Raw genomic sequence first — 19987 nt, forward strand, 5'->3', positions numbered from 1 at the left:
GAGTGACATAAGCCAGACACAGAAGGACAAATATCGTATGGTCTCACTAATATGAACTACTCACATAGGTAAACTCTAGTTTACTAGGAGATAAAATGTGGGTTGAGAATGGGAGATGATTCTCAATGTATGTTGAATTTTTAATAAGGTTTATTGTAAAAGTGTGGAAATGAAGAGCTGATGGTAACACATTACAGTGCGTATAACTAACACCGCTGACTTATTAATGAGATTGTGGCTGACAGGGGCCGAATGTGGATGTAAATGCCAACTGAAAGGAAACTAGAGAATAATCTAGCAAACATATAGTCATTTCAGTGTTGAATGAGATGGTGATTAATAGTATAAACATAACAATGTTCTTTTACAAAGGATTAAGAATATGGTGATATATGAGAATATTACAACAAATATAAGTTAAAGATAATAGTTAACAGTAATATTGTAATGTTTTTGCAGCAACAGGGGAATATATAAGGTAAGGGATTTTTCCTTCTAGAGTAATGAAGAGTTCTAAAATTGACCAAAGTGATGACAGAATAACTGTGTGATGAAAGTGAGAGCCACTGAGCATACACTTTGAATGGACTGTCCAAATCATGAGACAGTATAACACAGGGAACCTGGTGGCAGAAGGACTGTGGTTAAGATCAAATATTAAAACATTCTCTCATGAACTATAACAAATATATAATACTAATATAGTGTATTCATAAACAAAAGTGTTGGGGGAGAATACACCAAATATAAGACATGGGCTATAGTCAGTTCATAGTTTGTAAAATGTTTCACAACAATGCAAGGTGTTGGTGGTAGGGTGATGTATGGGGGCATGCTTGTTATATAAGTTCACAAATTTTACTGTGTACTTACAGTTTAGGTAGGTGCCTGTATGATATAGTTCATTAAAATTTTAGAAAAAATTTATGTAGAGCACAAAACATACTCATTAATTGGCAACTATTATAACTGTTGCTACTATGGTTGATAAATGCCATACATATTAGCTCATAATTTGCATTTTACAGTGCCCTAACACAGACAAATAATTATGACTTGCACTTACTGTGGTCTTACTTTCTGCGAAGCATGGGGCTAATTCTTCATAAAACAGTGATGTGCACTCTTTTATTACAAATTACTAAGCCCTAATTACTCTGGAATGTGATAGCATCCTCTGGTTTATAACACACTCATGGCTACCCATTATAGTTAGAATCGGATTAAGTGCTCATTTTATTTATGTAGTAAGCAACCTGTAAATGGCTTCTAAGGATCTCTGCCTCCTGGTTTACACAACTTTGTCTGGAATTAGGGACTCTTCTAATCAAATAGTATGGACAAAAAGATGATGTGTCACTTCCGAGATCCATTAAGAAGCCATCTGTGATGACTGTCCTGCTAGTTCTCTTTTGTTCTTTCTCCATGGATGTATGTGTCTATATCTATCAATCTTTCTGTCTCTGTCTTTCTCTTACTCTCCCTCCCTCCCTCTACCCCTCATCTGGGAAACAAGCTGCAATGTTATGGGCTGCCTTGTGTGGAGGCCCACATAGAATAAAACAGAGGCAGTGCCTGAAAACAGAAAGGGACCCAGGCCCTCAGTAGAAACTGAATCCTGCCAATAACACGAGTGGCCTTGGAGGTGGATCCTTCACCAGGGGAGCTTCAGCCTTGCAAGGGATGATGGGGGGGCAGGTGCCTCCAGATTAGGAGAACTGGGCAGACTTGACCCTGGATTTGGCAGCAAGTAGATTGTTGGGGACTGCCAAGAACAAAAGTGTGGGTAGAGGTCATGGTGGGGTCACAGACAAGTCATAGACACAGGGAGCTGTGGACTGGAAGGCAGGAGGCAAGACAGACAGCTGGGCAGTTGTCAGTTAAACTGCTGCAGGCTGATGGGGCTTTGTGTGCCCTAAAACTCTAAAGAGGAGGCAAGGGCCAGTGTAATCACATGAGCCTCCAATTGCAGGGGAGCAGGGAGAAGAGGAAGCCAGGGAGCTTGGAAGCACAAGAAGGACCCCAGGTGCCACTGCTGCCCTGAAGAGGGAGGGAGATGTGGAAAGCTTGAGGAACAGAATTTGCCAACCTCCTGAATGGCCTTAGAAGTGGACTTTCCCTAGAACCTCCAGGAAAAACAACCCTGCAGACCCTGGATTTCTACCTGGTAAGACCCTGAGCAGAGGACCCAGCTGAGCTCACCCAGACTTCTGACCCACAGAAGGTGCTGGGTAATAAATGGTGTTAATTAAAGCCATTATGTTTGTGATAACTTGCTGTGTGGCAAAAAGACAAAACCAAACCAAAACAAAAAACCACACAAGACACAATCTGATGCTGGCTACTTGATGGACTTTACCCGAGTGAAACTTTAAAAAAATAAGTAGGAAATATCTTCATATGTGTGATCTTACTCCCTTTTCCTTTTCTTTATTAAAAAAGTGCTTGGTTTACAGAACAATCTAGCATAAAATACAGGATTCCCATCTACTGTGCTGGTATTGACACCTTGCCTTGGTTCAGAATATTTCTTACAATTGATGACGGCACATTTTATAAGTGTACTATTGGCTACAGGCAATGACTTGACTTAGGGTTCATGCTTGTGTGGTGCAGTGCCATGGATCTTTTGAAAGACTTTATTCTACCACCATCTATGCAACCTAACATTTCCTTTTCTAACCTCATTCAGATATTTCAGTGCTGTTAATTGCATTCACAATATTGTGCTCTTCTCAACACAATCTATTACCAAAACTTTATGATCACCCCAAACTGAGGCTCTGTAGAGTTTAACCCTGGACTTCCTATTCCTCAACCCTACCCTGTCCCCTGGTAACTATTCTAGATTCTGACTCTGAGTCTGCTTATTCTATTTATTTCATATCAGTGAGATCATACAGTATAGGTACCTTTTTGTTGTTGTTTGCTTCCATTGTTTATATTCATTTATTTTTAACTGTTCATCAAATATTTTATTTTTAATTATCTTTTTAAAAAGTTAATAGATCATGCAAAACATTACATTAAAAAACATAATAGGTTCCCATATACCCCACTCCCCACCTCCCCAATATAGGTACTTTCGTGTCTGCTAATTTCTGCGGTTGGTACGTCCTGTCCGGTGGACGACGGGGCAGGAGAGGCCTAGGCTCCTGCAGGGGCTCGCAGGCGTGGAGGGCGCGTGGCGGAGAAACCACCAAGGAGACGAGGTGAGCACGCAGGTCTAATTTATTAAGGGAAGTACATGTGTTTATATAGGGTTATGGGGGAGTGAGCAGGGGACTGATTGGCTGTGGCCAAAGGGGGATTGGATTGGTGGTGGTGAGCAGTTGGTGGGGGGAAGAGGCAGATTCTAGGTTGGTGAAGGGGCGGCACCGGCGGGAAAGGGGAACGGGGCTGGGAGTGATTGGTAGGGACTAGTTCCTTGCCTTTTATGGTGCGGCTTGTGCTGCGGCTTGACAGTGCGGGAGGGGGGATGTGAGCATAGGCAGCTCCTGCTGGCTATCAGCAAGCTGGTGTCGGTTGCCTGGGCGGGGCCCAGGGCAGTGCGCCCGTTCCATGGCTGAGGGCAGTTCACCCGTTCCAGCCGCCCTACACCCGAGTGGTGGGCTGCGCATATCCCCCACTGGGCGCGGCTATGCTTGTCAGCCAGACTTCAGCCTGCCTCACCTCATCTCCCCCTCTCTTTTTGTTTATGGCCAATGTGGCTGCAGCTATTAGTTTCTGCTGATTTGGGGTATCTCGGAGAGACAGCAGAATGTGGCGCACACCATAGAAGACGAGGAAAAGGAGAATACAAAGGAGTCCAATAGACCCATATGCGATGAGGGAAGATGGGGAGAATAAACTAGCCAATTTAAGCAGAAAGGTGCCTGAGGTGTTGTCGGCGCCAGTTGCGGTCGGGAAAAGGTCTCCCCTGGTGGAGGGGGTGAATATAAGGGCATTTTGATAGAGGTCGGGGGACCGGATCTCCGGTGCTACTGGTAGTTGTATTAGACCCTGTGGTGTTAGGGAAAAAGGTGAATAGGAGAGCATCTGGAGGGGGGGTAAGTGAAACGTTGAATGTAACAGATCGGAGCGCTTCCTTTGGGTTGCATGGTAGCTGCAGAAAACAGTATGATAAATCTTGGGGTAGGTAGGGCTTTCGGGGGTGAGGAAAAGAAAGCCAGGAGGGTGACGGACTGCAGCCCACACGGGTCGTGAAGTGGGCAGGGGCGGTGGCTGCGGAGAGAAGGAGGACTAGTAGGGCTACAAGGTTGATGGGCTGGTTAGGCGGGAGGGGAGTTTGTGCTCGGACTCGGCAATAGAGATTGAGGAGCAGTTGTTCCTCTGTTGGAGGAATTGGGTCGTCCAGAATGAAGCGCGTCATCTGGTGGGCTAGGTGTCTCAGTCGTCGGCATTCCCTCCTTGTCAGGTGCTGGGTCTGCGGGTGCAGGGCGGATGTTGCGTCCTGGGATCCAGATGGGTTGGGGGGCATCATCTGGGAAAACACAAGCAAACCCTCTCCTTGGGTGAGGAGGGGGCAGGGCCCCCTCCAAGTATTGCTTTCTGGGTCTTTCCAATAAACAAAGTGGGCTTGTGTGGGCCGGTAGGAGGGCCCCCAGTGCCTACGGAGGGCAGATAGTCCTTCTTTGTCAAAGGTGAGTATATTGAGGAATATTAAAGATGCAGTGACTAGGTCACTTGGTTGCGCTTGGGGAAGCATTTCTTTCTCTTTTTGAATTTGTATTTTGAGCCGGCGGTGAACGCTCTCAACTATAGCCTGTCCTTGCGGGTTATAGGGGATCCCAAAGTGATGAGTAATATTGTAAAGTCGTAGGAAGGCGGTAAAGGAGGTGCTGCGATAGGCTGGCCCTTTGTCAGTTTTTAGGACCCATGGAACTCCCATGAAGAGAATAGCCTGACGTAATGCCTTGATACAATGCTTGGCAGTCTCTCCCGCAAGGGGTACCGCGTAACACATGCCAGAGAAGGTGTCAATGGCTACATGCATATATTTGAGGCGCCCGAAGGATGGGACGTGTGTGACATCCAATTGCCATCTCGAATTGGGCTTGAGCCCGCGGGGATTAACCCCCTGTGGCTGTAGCGGCCCAAGGGGCAGAAAGGGGGTGCAGGTTTTACAGCTGCGCACCAAGTGTTTGCAGGTTTCAATGGGCAGGCCCCAATAGGTGACGAAGTGAGGTTGCCGAGAAGTGAAACCTGGCGTGCAGCATTTTGGCCTGGTTGATTGTATCTCCAGTGGGCTGGGCAGTAGATATGGAAACTGCCCGATCGGCTGTCTCGTTCCCTGAAGTGAGGGGGCCGGGCAGGCCGGAGTGACTCCTGATATGTGCAATGTACCAGGGAGCCTGGCGGTGTTCAAGGAGACGTTGCAGGCTGGCAAGGGCTTCGTCGATGGGCGTAGAGCCCGGGAAGAAGGTGGAGAGTGCTAGGACCCGACACACTTGGAGGGTATATAGACTGTCAGTGAAGATGTTGACTGGCTGAGCCTGGAAGGTATGCAGGGCAAGGCATACAGCCAGTAATTCTCCCACCTGCACAGAATGCGGGTTGATGTGGGTGAAAACCTTGGGCTCTAACATGGCAGGTTGGTAAACAACCATGACGAATTTGGTGGTGGAAGCATCTGTGAACACAGTGGTGACAAACGGGATAGGATTGGAAGTAGGGAAGGGGTGGAAGGGGCTCTGAAAGGGGAGCTTGGTGATTCCTTGAAGTAACTTATGGCTGGGGTAGTGATTGTCAAAGTTACCCGAGAACCCTTCTAGTAGGACCTGCATGTCTTCATTGTCTCGTATGAGGAGGTCGGTTTGCTTGGCGTCTAGCGGCCAGATGATGGTGGCAGGTTTGACCTCAAAGGTATGGATAGCTAGGGTGATTAAGTCCGAGGCTAAGCTGATCCATAACCTGACAGCAGGGCAGATCTTACGCAGCCTGCTCTTGGCTGGATGGAGCCAGAGCAGTGGGCCAGTCTGCCAGAGGACTCCAGTGGGTGTACCTTGAGTGGGCAGGATCAAAGCCAGCAAAGGCAGGCTGGGGTCGAACCTGTGCAGGCAGCACTTGTCTAATGCCTTGTTAACGGCCTGAATTGTGGCCCTGGTCTCTGGGGTGAGCCTGATACGCCGTGTTAGGGCGGAGGCTGGGCCCGAGTCTGATTGCAAAAGGGCAAAGAGTGGCTGGAGCTGGGCTGTGGTGATAGGCAGAGCGGAGCAAACCCAATTAATATCACCACAGAGTTGTTGCAGTTCAGTGAGGGAGAGGCGCTCTGGGACAGCGAGCTGCGGAACTGCTGATGTGACATACCTGTCAATTTGGAAGCCCAGAAATGTGAATGGCGGTTCAACCCAGACCATTTTGGGCTGGATGGTAAGACCTATGTCAGCAAGGTTAGTTCGCAGCATGCCGAGAACTATTTGGAGCTTCTCTGCCTCCTTGCATGCTATGAGGATATCATCCATATAGTGAATAATGTGCGCCCAAGGCCGTAGTGGCGCGACAGCGCAATCAACATAGCGCTGACAAATGGCAGGGCTGTTGCGCATGCCTTGAGGGAGTATCCTCCACTGGTATCTATCAGAGGCACCTGAGTGGTTAGGGAGGGGTACCGTGAAGGCGAAGCGCTGGCAGTCCTGCGGATGGAGTGGGATACAGAAAAAGCAGTCCTTAATGTCAATGGTGGCCACGTGGAAATGGCACGGAACAGCTATGGGGTGTGGGAGGCCAGGTTGGGGCGACCCCATAGGCAAGATATGCTTGTTAATTTCGCGGAGGTCGTGGAGGAGCTGGTACTTGCCCGTGGATTTTTTCTGAATAACAAAAACTGGCGAGTTGTACGGACTTGTGGAAGGTTCAATGTGACCAGCCTTGAGTTGCTCACTTACGAGCGCTCTGAGGGCGGCAAGTTTATGGGAAGGTAAAGGCCACTGCTCCACCCAGATAGGCTCCTCAGTATCCCATTGCAGAGGAGTGGGTGCAGGAGGTGTTAAACGAGCAGTGGCGCAAGTTATTGGGGGGACTGCGTGGTGATGACAGCTCCGCAGGCCTCTAGGACATCTCGGCCCCATAGTATTTGGTCAATGGTGGTCAGGAATAGTGGTTTAAAGGGTACCGCGGCATCCCTCGGAATCTTCCCATTCTATAGGGAGAGAGGCTCAGAGAGAGGGGGACGTGCCAGTGGCCCTGACCACCGAAGGCCCGTCTTGGACTGCCCACTGGGTGGCATAGTGGGCAGGGAAACAGGATACCTCAGCCCCGGAATCGAGTGTGCCTTGGTACCAGCGGTTGTTAATTTTAAAGCTTCGGAGGGGCTTCTCGAGGGAGATGGGCACGGTCCACATTATGGTTTGGGGCCGGGCATCAGCTGGGGGCATGCCTCTTGGGCGTGGGGTTGAGGCCTGCCCCTGGTGGAGTTTAAAGGCTGTGGCACGCTGTTAGAGCGGCAGTCTCGGGCCCAGTGATAACCCTTGCCGCAACAGGGGCAGGGTGTGGGAGGCCCCCGGCGGGGTGGCCGCTGAGGTGGAAATGGCGGGGGGGGGGGGGGGGGGGGGGGGAGTGGCCGTGGGAGCAGGCAGCCTGGGCGCCTCAGGGCACTCTCTGGCAAAGTGCCCAGTATTGCCGCATTTAAAGCAGCCTGCATTCAGCGCCATGGTGGCCGAAAAGGCCTGTGTGACCGCAGCAGTATGCATATCTAGGCCACTGCAGGCTAGAACCCCAGTCATGAATTGCCTTCTCTCTGACGGGAACAATGGCCTGCTTACAGATGGGTTGGCGCCTTGCAAGATGAGCTCTCGGGCAAGGGCTGTCTGGGCTTGAGGGTCTGTGGCTTTGCGCTCACAGGCTTGGAGGACACGGGAGACGAAGGCGGAGAAGTCCTCGTCCTTGCCTTGTGTGAGTTTGGTGAAATTGTCAGCTTTAATAGCGGAACATGAGCGAAATGCTCGGAGGGCAATATCGCGCAGCTGAAGCCAGAAGCCGGCCGGGGTGCGCTGGTAGACTACATGGTTGCCGAATTGGCCAGAGCCGGTGAAGGCGTCTGCCGAGATCTGTACGCCGGTTGCGGCGTTGGTTTCAATTTGTTTTTCTGCCTCAGCATGAAAGTGGGCTCTCCAATCTATAAACTGGCTGGGGGTGAGGATACCCTGAGCCAAGGGAGGTCCAGTCATAAGGGATGCAGAGGTTTGTGGAAATCTCTTCCAACATCTGCATGGCATATGGGCTCCCCAACCCGTCTTCCTTGACTGCCTTTCTTAGGCGTCTAATGTCCTCCGGGTCATGGGGATACCAGGGGAGTGGGCGCTGCAGGGAGGGAGTGACATTCATGGGGAAGCAGGAGACGGGAGGGGGTAGGGTGCTCGGGGGAGCGCCACCGGCTGGCGGGGGCGCCTGTGCTGGGGTGGGAGTGAAAGGGCTGGTGCTCATGGTAGCGGGGCGCTGAGGGAGGGCCGTCATTGGCGCCCAGGGATTGGGCGGAGGACCAGCCCAGGGGTCTGCGGGGGGGGGGCACCCAAGCGGATGCGGGCGCAGGGCCAGCCGGGGCACAAAATGGCCACTCAGACTCACAAGATGGCTGACCAGGTGCTCACGCACCAAAGGCGTCACAAAATGGCTGCTTGGGCTCATAAAATGGCTGACCTGATGCATGCACGTTGGTAGCGTCAGAGGGCCAGGCTGCTCTTCCGCCCTGGACAGGGAGGGGGCGGGTAGAGGGAGGTCACCGCCCTATGGGGCGGGTCTGGTTCCTCCTCAAACGACTTCCTCCTTTCTGGCGGGGAAGAAGGAGGAAGTTTCGCCATCTTGGCAGGGCTTAAGGTTGGTTTGCTTGGGAGGGTCTAGGTCGAGCGTGTTGTTAAGCTGCTCGACAAGAGACTCCGTGTCGGAGTCCTGGCCTGAGTCGGAGCCAGACCCGGGGCAAGAGGGAGATGCCTTTCCCTCCTTATCGCGCAACTGAGAGGACAGAACCTGCGATGTGGGGGGGCGAGAGCCCTGGAGGCAGGAGCGGATGGTAATCAGCGTAGGCACAAGGCTGGGGGGAAAACGCTTCCCTTTGTGCTCCATGGCATTGGTGACCCAGTCAATAAGGCGTTCATAAGTACCGGGGTCCCAAAGGTGGGCAAGTCATGAGCCAAGGGTTAAAAGGAAGGAGAAGGTCCCAATAAACTTGCAGTCGGCGAACTGAAACTTTGCACTTGTGGGTGTCTAAGAGTCCAGCAAGGGCACGGACTTGGGGCGCTTGGCGAGATGACAGCCTACCGCCCATTTTAGGCCTAGGGAGCCGGAAGGGTTGGGGCCCTACCAAGCGAGCATGGCGATCGGGGTAGCGGCGGCTACCGGGGGTCTCGGACAGGGCAGCGAGCAGGGGGCACCCTACTCAGCGGTAAAGGAAAATGGAGATGACAAAGGCAATGAGAAGGGAGGGTAAGGAGGCAGAGAAAGACGGTGGTTGGAGCAGTCAAGCACGAAAGTGAGGGGCAGTAGTGGTGTAATATGGCAAGGATGGCAAGGAAGATGATTGGGAGAAGGAGAAAGACGGGGAAAAGGGAAAGAAGAGCAGGGTTCATGGGCAGGGAGGGGCCGGCAAGTTATGGAGCGAGGCGGAGTAGGGCCTTACCCGTTCACAGTGGGCAGTGCCCCCATGTTGGGCGCTAGTTGCGGTCGGTACGTCCTGTCCGGTGGATGATGGGGCAGGAGAGGCCTAGGCTCCTGCGGGGGGCTCACAGGCGTGGAGGGCGCGCGGCGGAGAAACCACCACGGAGATGAGGTGAGCACGCAGGTCTAATTTATTAAGGGAAGTACATGTGTTTATATAGGGTTATGGGGGAGGTGAGCAGGGGACTGATTGGCTGTGGCCAAAGGGGGATTGGATTGGCGGTGGCGAGCAGTTGGTGGGGGGAAGAGGCAGATTCTAGGTTGGTGAAGGGGCGGCACCGGCAGGAAAGGGGAACGGGGCTGGGAGTGATTGGTAGGGACTAGTTCCTTGCCTTTTATGGTGCGGCTTGTGCTGCGGCTTGACAGTGCGGGAGGGGGGATGTGAGCGTAGGCAGCTCCTGCTGGCTATCAGCAAGCTGGTGTCGGTTGCCTGGGCGGGGCCCAGGGCAGTGCGCCCGTTCCATGGCTGAGGGCAGTTCACCCGTTCCAGCCGTCCTACACCCGAGTGGTGGGCTGCGCATATCCCCCACTGGGCGTGGCTATGCTTGCCAGCCAGACTTCAGCCTGCCTCACCTCAAATTTCATTCAACATGTTTTCAAGGCTCATTCCTTTTATGGGCTTCTTCACTTTGCCAATTACAAAGGAGCATGAGATAACTTTGTTGAATAATGGATACATTCAATGTCTTAATGTGGCAGTGAATTCATGGATATAGTAGTTTAAAAATTATGTCCACCAATTATGTTATGCTCCTGCCTTCAAGAGGTGGAGCTTAATTCCTCCCTGCTGAGCACAGGCTGCCCTAGTGGCTCACTTCTAATGAACAGAACATGACAGAAGTGATGGTGCATCCTTCCAGTGCTAAGTCATAAAAGGCATTGTGGCTTCCTCATTGTGCTCTTCCAGGTCACTCACTCTGGGGGAATCCAGCTGCCACGGCATGAGGACACTCAGGCAGCCCTATGAGGAGACCCATGTAGCAAGGCACTGAGGCCTCTTCCCACAGGCAGTAAGGACCTGGAACTTTCTGCCCACAGCCCTGACAGTGAGTGATCTTGCCCGGGGATTCTCCAGCCTCAGTCAAGCCTTCAGATGGAGGCTGCCTAACCGAGGTCTTTTTTTTTTTTTTTTTTTTTTTTTTTAATTTTTTTATTTTTTATTGACTTTGTAATAATATTACATTAAAAATATATACGTGAGGTCCCATTCAACCCCCACCCCCCCACCCCCCCTCTCCCCCCCCCCCAACAACACTCGTTCCCATCATCATGACACATCCATTGGATTTGGTAAGTACATCTTTGGGCACCTCTGCACCTCATATACATTGGTTCACATCATGGCCCATACTCTCCTCTATTCCATCATGTAGGCCCTGTGAGGATTTACAATGTCCGGTGATTACCTCTGAAGCACCATCCAGGGCAGCTCCATGTCCCGAAGACACCTCCACCTCTCATCTCTTCCTGCCTTTCCCCATACCCTTTGTCCATTATGTCCACTTTTCCCAATCCAATGCCACCTCTTCTATGTGGACACTGGATTGGTTCTAACCGAGGTCTTGACTGCAGCTTCCTGAGAGACCCTGAGCCCCAGTCAGCCAGCAAGGCCACTTCTGGATTCCTGGCCCACAGAAACTTGTGAAATAATACATCTTTATTGTTTGAAGCTTCTATCTTGGGGATGAATTTTATGTATATATTTATTTTTCTTTTATTGAAGCATATAATTCACACATGGATATACATAAACATCAAGTATATAGTAAAAGTTGTGAACTTACAAAAATAAACATACATAGCGTCATACAGGGGTACCATACATCATCCCACCACCAACACCTTGCATTGTTGTGAAACATTTGATACAAACTATGCAAAAGCATCATCAAATTATTACTAACTGTAGTCCATATTTTACATTTGGTGTATTTTTCCCAAAAAGCACCCTATTATTTTTATGGTATATTTTTATTACAGAGATTGTGAACTTATAAAACAATCATGCACATTTGTATAATTCCCATACTAACACACCTTCACCAACACACCACACTGGAGTGGAATATTTGTTACAGATTATGAGGTAATACCATCAGACTATTACCATGAACCATGGTCCATAGTATGCATTTGGCACACTTTTCCCATGTCCACACCCCACCCTCCCTTTATCAACACAGTACACCTTTGGCATTGATGCAAGAATATTATAGTATTGCTGTTAACCACTGTCCATAGGTCACACCAATTGTATTTTTCCCATGCTTCTCCACATTCCCACTGCCCTGCACTATTGATGTTCATCCACTCTAGTCACAGAAGCACACTCTTCCATCTGAACCATCAACTACGATGTTCATCCACCTCTGAGTTCACTGTTAGTTCCTAGTTCATTCTCTTGCTTTCTTTCAATTGACATTTACATCCTAGACTACACTTTTCAGCCACAAGCCCATTTATAAACCAGCTGCTACTCACTCTAATGTGTTACCATCAACTCTATACATTTCTACACTTTTACATTTTTGCTAATTAATACTTCTCTATATGTTAGGCATCAGTAGTCCTTCTCAGCCCTCCTCTTATTCCTAATGACCTATCCCCTAGGTTTTAAATCCATGAGTTTATTCTTGGTATTTAGTTCATGTTAATTAGACTATGCAATAGTTATCCTTTTGTTCTGGCTTGCTTCACTTAGCATAATGTCTTCGAGATTCATCTATGTTATCGTATGTATCCCAATTTCATTTCTCTTTACTGAAGTATAGTATTCTATCATATGTATATATAATACCACATTTTGCTTATCCATTCATTGCTTGATGGATAATTGAGTTGTTTCCATCTTTTGGCAATTGTGAATAATGCTGCTATGAACATTTCTGTGCTAATGTCTGCTATGTCAGTTTTCAGTTCTTCTGGATATATTCCTAGTAGAGGAATTGCTGGATCATATGGTAGTTCTCTAGTTAGCTTTCTGAGGAACTGCTAAACTGTCTTCCACAGAGGCTGCATCATTTTACAATCCCATCAACAGTGGAGTGTTCCTTATTCTCCACATCTTCTCCAGCACTTATTGTTCTCTGTTTTTTTATTATTATTTTTTTATTATTTATTACATTATTACATTAAAAAAAAATATGAGGTCCCATTCAACCCCACCGCCCCCGCCCCCCCACTCCCCCCACAGCAACACTCTCTCCCATCATCATGACACATCCATTGCACCTGGTAAGTTCATCTCTGAGCATCACTGCACCCCATAGTCAATGGTCCACATCATAGCCCAGACTCTCTCACGTTCCATCCAGTGGGCCCTGGGGGGATCTACAGTGTCCCGTAATTGCCCGTGAAGCACTATCCAGGACAACTCCACGTCCCGAAAACGCCTCCACATCTCATCTCTTCCTCCCGTTCCCCACACCCAGCAGCCCCCATGGCTACCGTTCCCACACCCATTCCACATTTTCTCTGTGAACATTGGATTGGTTGTGTCCATTGCACACCTATGTCAAGTGAGGGCTTAGATTCCACATGGGTACTGGATGCACTCCTCCTGCTTCTAGTTGTAGACTGTTCTCTGTTTTTTAGTAATGGCAATTGTATGTGATGTGAGATGATATCTCATTGTCATTTTGATTTGCATTTCTCTAGTAGCTAGTGATATGGAGCTTTCTTCATGTGTTTTTGTCCAATTTTATTTCCTTTTGTAGAAATGTCAATTTAAATCTTTTGCCCATTTTTAAGTTGGATTGCTTGCTCTTTTAATGAGTTGTATGATCTCTTTATATAGAATGAAATTCAAACACTTATCAGATATATGGTTTCAAATATTTTCTCCCATTGAGTGGGCTTTTTTTTCACCTTCTTGACAAAGTCCTTTGAATCACAAAAGTGTTTTAAGTTTGAGATGGTCACATTTATCCATATTTTCTTTCATTGCTCGTGTTTGCAGTGTAAGGTTTAAGAATGCACCGCCTACCACCAGGTCTTGAAGATGTTTTCCAACATTGTCTTCTAGGAGCTTTATGGTTTTTCCTTTTATATTTAGGCCTTTGATCCATTTTTAGTTAGTTTTTAAATAAGGTGTGAGATAGGGGTCCTTGATTCTTTTGGATATAGATGTCCAGCTCTCCCAACACCATCTGTTGAAGAGACTGCTCTGACCCAGTTTGATGGCATTGGCAGCTTTGTCAAAAATTAATTGACCATAGATGTGAGCATCTATTTCTGAATGCTCAATTTTATTCTATTGGTCAATCCATCTGTCTTTATGCCAGTACCATATTGTTTTTACCACTGTTGCTTTGTAATATGCTTTAGAGTCAGGAAGTGAGAGCCACCATTTTTGTTCTTAATGAAGTTTTTTTGGCTATTTAGGACCCCTTATACTTTGAAATAAATTTTATAATTTACTTTTCCATTTCTGCCAAGTAGGCTGTTAGAATTTTGATTGGGATTGCATTGAATCTGTAAATCAATTTGGGAAGACTTGTTTTATTTTTATATTTTTATATTTAGCCATGTGTGCTGAGGAGGAGACCCTCACTGGGAACTATCGGTTCCTCAGAACTGTTGGAAAGGGTGGCTTTTCCATGGTGAAATTAGCATGGCACCTTCTCACTGGTCACAAGACAGCCATGAAAATCATCCAGAAAACTGAAAACTCCACCAGCCTCCGCATGCTCTCATGAGAGGTGAGCACATTGAAGGCCTTGAAACCTCCAAACATCATCCATTTGTCTGAAGGTACTGAGAACATCAAGGAGTGGAGTATGCCAGAAGAGGAGAGCTCTTTGACTACCTCATGGCCCAAGGCCCTCTGTTAGAACAAGAAGCCCAAGAGAATATTCACCAAACAGTATCTGCTATGCAGAATTGCCACCTAGATTTATTGCCCACAGGGACTTGAAAAGAGAAAACCTGCTTTTGGATGCTGCTGAGAATATCAAGCTTACCAATTTTGGCTTAAGTAATACATTTAACATTGACCAGAAGCTGAAAGCCTTGTGCGGCAGTCTCTATTGTACTGCCCCCAAAATCTTTAAGGAACACATGCATGTTGGGTTGGCCATCGATGTCTGGAGCCAAATAAAATTAATAAGAAAATGAAATAATAATTTTATTTATTTATTTATATTTATTTATTTGTTTATTTCATTTTTTCTCTACCTTTCTCCCCCGCCCCATGTCTGCATTCTGTGTCCATTCACTGTGTGTTCTTCTATGTCCTCTTGCATTCTCAGCAGCACCAGGAATCTGCATCTCTTTTTGTTGCATCATCTTGCTGCATCAGCTCTCTGTGTGGTGCCACTTCTGGGCAGGCTGCATTATTAGGTGCAGGGCATCTCAATGTGAGGAGCACTCCTTGTGCATGGGGCTCCCCTACATGGGGGACACCCTGTGTGGCACAGCACTCCTTGTGCATGGCAGTGCTGTGTGTGGGCCAGCTCACCACATGGGTCAGGAGACCCTGGATTTGAATCCTGGTCCTCCCATATGGTAGGTGGACATTCTACCAGTTGAGCCATGTCCGCTTCCCATAATGGTTTTAAACATAAAAAATAAAGTTCAGAAAATTTAAAAAAAAGGGAAACGGACTTTGGCCCAGTGGTTAGGGCGTCCGTCTACCACATGGGAGGCCCGCGGTTCAAGCCCCGGGCCTCCTTGACCCGTGTGGAGCTGGCCCATGCGCAGTGCTGATGCGCGCAAGGAGTGCCGCGCCACGCAGGGTGTCCCCCGTGTAGGGGAGCCCCACGCGCAAGGAGTGCACCCATAAGGAGAGCCGCCCAGCGCGAAGGAGGGAGCAGCCTGCCCAGGAATGGCGCCGCCCACACTTCCCGTGCCGCTGACGACAACAGAAGCGGACAAAGAAACAAGAAACAAGACGCAGCAAAAAGACACAGAAAACAGACAACCGGGGGAGGGGAGGGGAATTAAATAAATAAAAATAAATCTTTAAAAAAAAATTAAAAAAAAAAAGATAAAAATTGGGATTTAAAAAGTAAGAAAAAATTTTTTGACATTTTCCCTTTCATCACTGTAAGATCTGTTGCCCTATATGTACACTGACATTTTCTTCCATTTGTTCCCATAGTGCCTTACTTTTTTTCATTTTGTCTTCAAAGAAGTTTTAGGTCACAGTAATGTCACATAAAAATACAGTGGATCCCATTTACCCCACATCCTCCCTGTTTCCCCCTTCCCATATTAATCTTTTTACATGTGGATGATACATTTCTTACAATTGATGAACGTAGCTACTAACCATGGTCAATAGTTTACAGAATGGTTTACATTTTTTATCATACACTTTTACAAAATTTGGTGAAATTTAACATGGCCTGTATCTATCATTGCAAGATCATTTAGAACACTTCCATTGCCCCCAAAATACCCCCTGTTCCGTCTTCTATTCCTCCCTTCCCCTCAATTCTATAGTTAGCAAAAAACATCAGGAGAGGAACAGTTCAGTGGAGACAGTGGTCTCAGCCAGAGGTAACATGACTTCTCAATTTAATAGGAGAGAAGGTGTAGCCAGTATGAGTGATTGCAAGGAATATTTGAAGATGTTATGATATGAAAGGGTAATTTGAAAATTGATGATCCTTCTGTTTATTAGGAGGTTATTCTATCTATTAAAAATGAGGCATTAGGTTAGAATAAGCATGATCAAAAGTCATGGAGAAGACTTCATATATTTATTGAGACCAAAGCAATAATTCAATTATCAAGACACTAGATTTGCCAGATATATTTGAATGTCACTAGGGTAGTGACTTTGTGTTCATACCAGGAACAATATCCTAATCTCATGATGTGTCAGAGGCAATCATGCAAAAATGCAGGTATTTGGGTCTTGATCACTAAAGGTAGCAGTTAGTATGAGGGACATAAGAAATTAAATGTTGGACTTGTAATGTTGAAATGTATAATTGGATTAAACTAGACAGTGAAAATGAGGAGAGAGCTAGGTCAGAGGCTGATGTTTGGTGAGAGGCATGAAGGCATGAGGAGATTCCTGTGAACAAGCCAAAAGGGAGGTGGTCATGACCACAGGGTGTGGCCTCTGATGAGTGATGTGAGATGGGACAGTCCAGGTAAAGCCAAGTGTGGTGAATAACATATCAGGAATTTAAGCTTGGCACACAGGCTGAGCAGCATTCAAATTCTAGCTGTGTAATCTTCTAGGCATATAATTTGATCATGTTATTAAAGTTTGGTGTACTTCTCATCACAGCCTTTGTTAAATTGTTTAAGAAAAACAACAGGATTACTGTGACAATAAATTAAGAGAATCTATGTAAATATTTTTCTTTTTCTAGATGAGGTAAAAATGGGTGTTTACATCATTTATGACACATTAACATTTTTGTCCTTTGAATGCAGTTAATTATTAACAAAGTTTTAAGGGAAGATTTACAGTTTATAAGTGATTAATGCTTTTACACTTATATATATTTATATATAAATAGAAGTATGTTGCAGCAATATTGATAAATATAGGACAGGATTTCAGCAAGCATTTTCTTAAAAGATCAGATGGACAAACACCAGTCCATCCTATATTTTCTGAGTCTCTTTGTCCTACAAGGATTGTGTCTCTAGGCACAATATTATAATCTATGTATTTCTGCTCATTTCTAATGAATGGTATTTTCAGAGCTGGACTTGGAGGATGGGTGACATTGGTCACTCCAGATGAATACATTTTTAACTTATTAACTCCTTCATGAAATAGATTTTAATTTGCATGAATGATATCCAAATGTACAGGAGAAATATCTAAAAGTCAGGCTTGAGGGAGTGATAATTCTTGAAATCCCAAGTGGGACAAACAAAATGATTTAGGGAAAGTGTATATAAAAGGGCAGGAACTGGAAGGATTGAAGTGGGTGATTTCCAGAGGACTGGAAGGGACACTGGTGAAACAATGAAGTCCCGACGTATGCAACAACATGGATGAATCTTGAGGACATCATATTGAATGAAATGAGTCAGATGCAAAAAGACAAATCTTTTATGGCCTCAGTAATACAAACTAATAAGCAAACTCATGGAGCTAAAATCTAGAGCATAAGTTACCAGGAGATACAATGAGGATAGATAATGGGGAACTGATACTTAATGTGTGCAGACTTTTTAATAAGGTTGACTGTAAAGGTTTTAAAATGGATACACATCATGGTAGCAAATTATTGTGAGTGCCATTAACAGTGTTCATATATGGGCATGATTGTGGTTGAAAGGGGAAGTTTATGATTGTTCATGTCATTAGGAAACTAGAGAATGAACTTGGCACTATATAACATAGTGAATCCAGTTGTGGTTGATGAATGTAACCAATAATACAAATATAAGAGTGTTCTTTAATGAACTGTAATAAATGTATGCCACTCATACAAGGTGCTAATAATAGGGTGTTATAGGGGAACAATAAGAATAATGCAAATTCTGACTATAGTTAACAGTAATGTTGTAATATTTTCATCAACTGTAACAAATGCACCTTAACAATGCTAAAGAACATTAATAGAAGAAATATAGAGTATGGTAGCCTTCTTTTTGAAGTAATGAAAATGTTCTAAATTCACTGTGTTGATGAATGCAAAGTTATGTGATTATGCTAAGAGCCATGGATTGTATGTTATGAATGGAGTGTGTGGAGGACAAATAATTAAAACTTTCAAAAAGAAAAAAATCTAGCAATAATATCAGTCAATTCCTGGCTTAGATGTTAATAATTTGGAAGATTTTCTTGATTATTCAAGTCCAACACTGATGCCTCCATTGGGCTCACAAAAATCTACTTTTCTAACATCAAAGTATGATATACTCATTCATTATACAATATTATTAGTGACATCTACTCTCCCAGTCATTGACTCATGTGGAGTAGAAATCATGTATGTCAATGTCATCTTTTATACCAAATCTTGGCAAAAAGAGCAGCTCAAGAATTTTACTGGCTGAATTACAGATTTTATTTTCAGGCATTTTGTGATGTTTAAGAAAGAAAACATCCACAAGGTAGTACTTCAAGAGACATAAAGAAGTATGTGTCAGCATAAATACAGGCAGATTGACCAATGGAACTGAATAAAGACCTCAGAAATAGACCCACACAGCTACAGTCAAGGGATTTTTGATGAGGCTATCAAGTCACCCCTGCTGGACTGGAAGAGTCTATTCAACAAATGGTGCTGGGAAAATAATAGCATATCCAAAAGAAAGAAATGCAACCCATATCTCACACCTTATACAAAAATTAACTCAAAATGTATCAAGGGCCTAAATATAAAACCAACAACCATAAGAAATACTAGAAAATGTTATAGAGAAAGAGCTTCAAGATCTTGTGGTGGGTGATGACTTCTTAAACCTTACATGCAAAGCAAAAGCAAAAAAGGAAAATATAGATAAATGGGACCTCTCAAAATTAAACACTTTTGTACCTCAAAGGACTTTGTCAAAAGGGTGAAAAGGCAGGCAAGTATATGGGAGAAAATATTTGGCAATCACATATCAAATAAGGATATAATATCCATGATATATAGACATCATACAGCGCAACAATAAAAAGACAAACTACTGGATTTTAAAAATGGGCAAAAGATTTGAAAAGACAATTGTCCGAAGAAGAAATAAAAATGAAGAAAAAAACACATGAAATATTGCTCAACATCAGTAGCAATTAGGGAAATTGAAGTGAAAACTACAGTGAGAGAGAATTGTGGAAAGATGGTATTAGATTAGGCAGGCAAGTCTCAATTCTCTCACATAAACAAGGGAGAAAGTATCAAAAGCTATCTGAGGGAACTGCTATGGGGGTCAGCAAAACAGTACAGTGCTACACAAGTGCCAGGAGGGTAAGGGACAGAGAAAGGAAGAACCCAAAACAACAAATGCCAGTTACCAAATGCCTGAAGTGTTTGGGCTGGCTCCCTTCCCCACCCCAAAGATATTAAGCTAGGGTAAAACCTCTGGTTCACTGTAGCTGACTGAGATGGGAATAGATTTCTTCCTTCCTCTCAGCTCATTCAAGGCAAAATGGACAGGGAGGTGGGAGGCTTTTTATGAATTTGGCCAGCAAAGCCCCATAAGAATCTCAGCTCTAGATAGACCAAGACACAGGAAAGCCAAGACTGAAACACTTCCATGTAAATACGTGATGTTGAGTGCCATCTGCCAACATGTCTGGAAATTGGATTAGAAAAAAAGTTTCTACTTCTCTCTGTTTCCTATGTATCCTAACAACTGGGAGAAAATCTACACCCCATTGGTGAACCCTTGGTCCAATTTTGATAACCTAAGCTGGGTGATTTTTTTTTTA

General features: G+C 45.6%; 1 long non-coding RNA gene across 1 annotated transcript; it reads left to right on the plus strand.

Moving 5' to 3' along the window:
• Positions 1–10586: 10586 nt before the first annotated feature.
• On the plus strand, positions 10587–11320 carry LOC131276235 (uncharacterized). Its single transcript, XR_009183736.1, has 2 exons — positions 10587–10764; positions 11211–11320. It is a non-coding gene; the product is annotated as an uncharacterized lncRNA (long non-coding RNA).
• The last annotated feature ends 8667 nt before the right edge of the window (positions 11321–19987 follow it).

This window comes from Dasypus novemcinctus, chromosome 27 (assembly GCF_030445035.2).
Source record: "Dasypus novemcinctus isolate mDasNov1 chromosome 27, mDasNov1.1.hap2, whole genome shotgun sequence".
Classification (NCBI taxonomy): domain Eukaryota; kingdom Metazoa; phylum Chordata; class Mammalia; order Cingulata; family Dasypodidae; genus Dasypus; species Dasypus novemcinctus.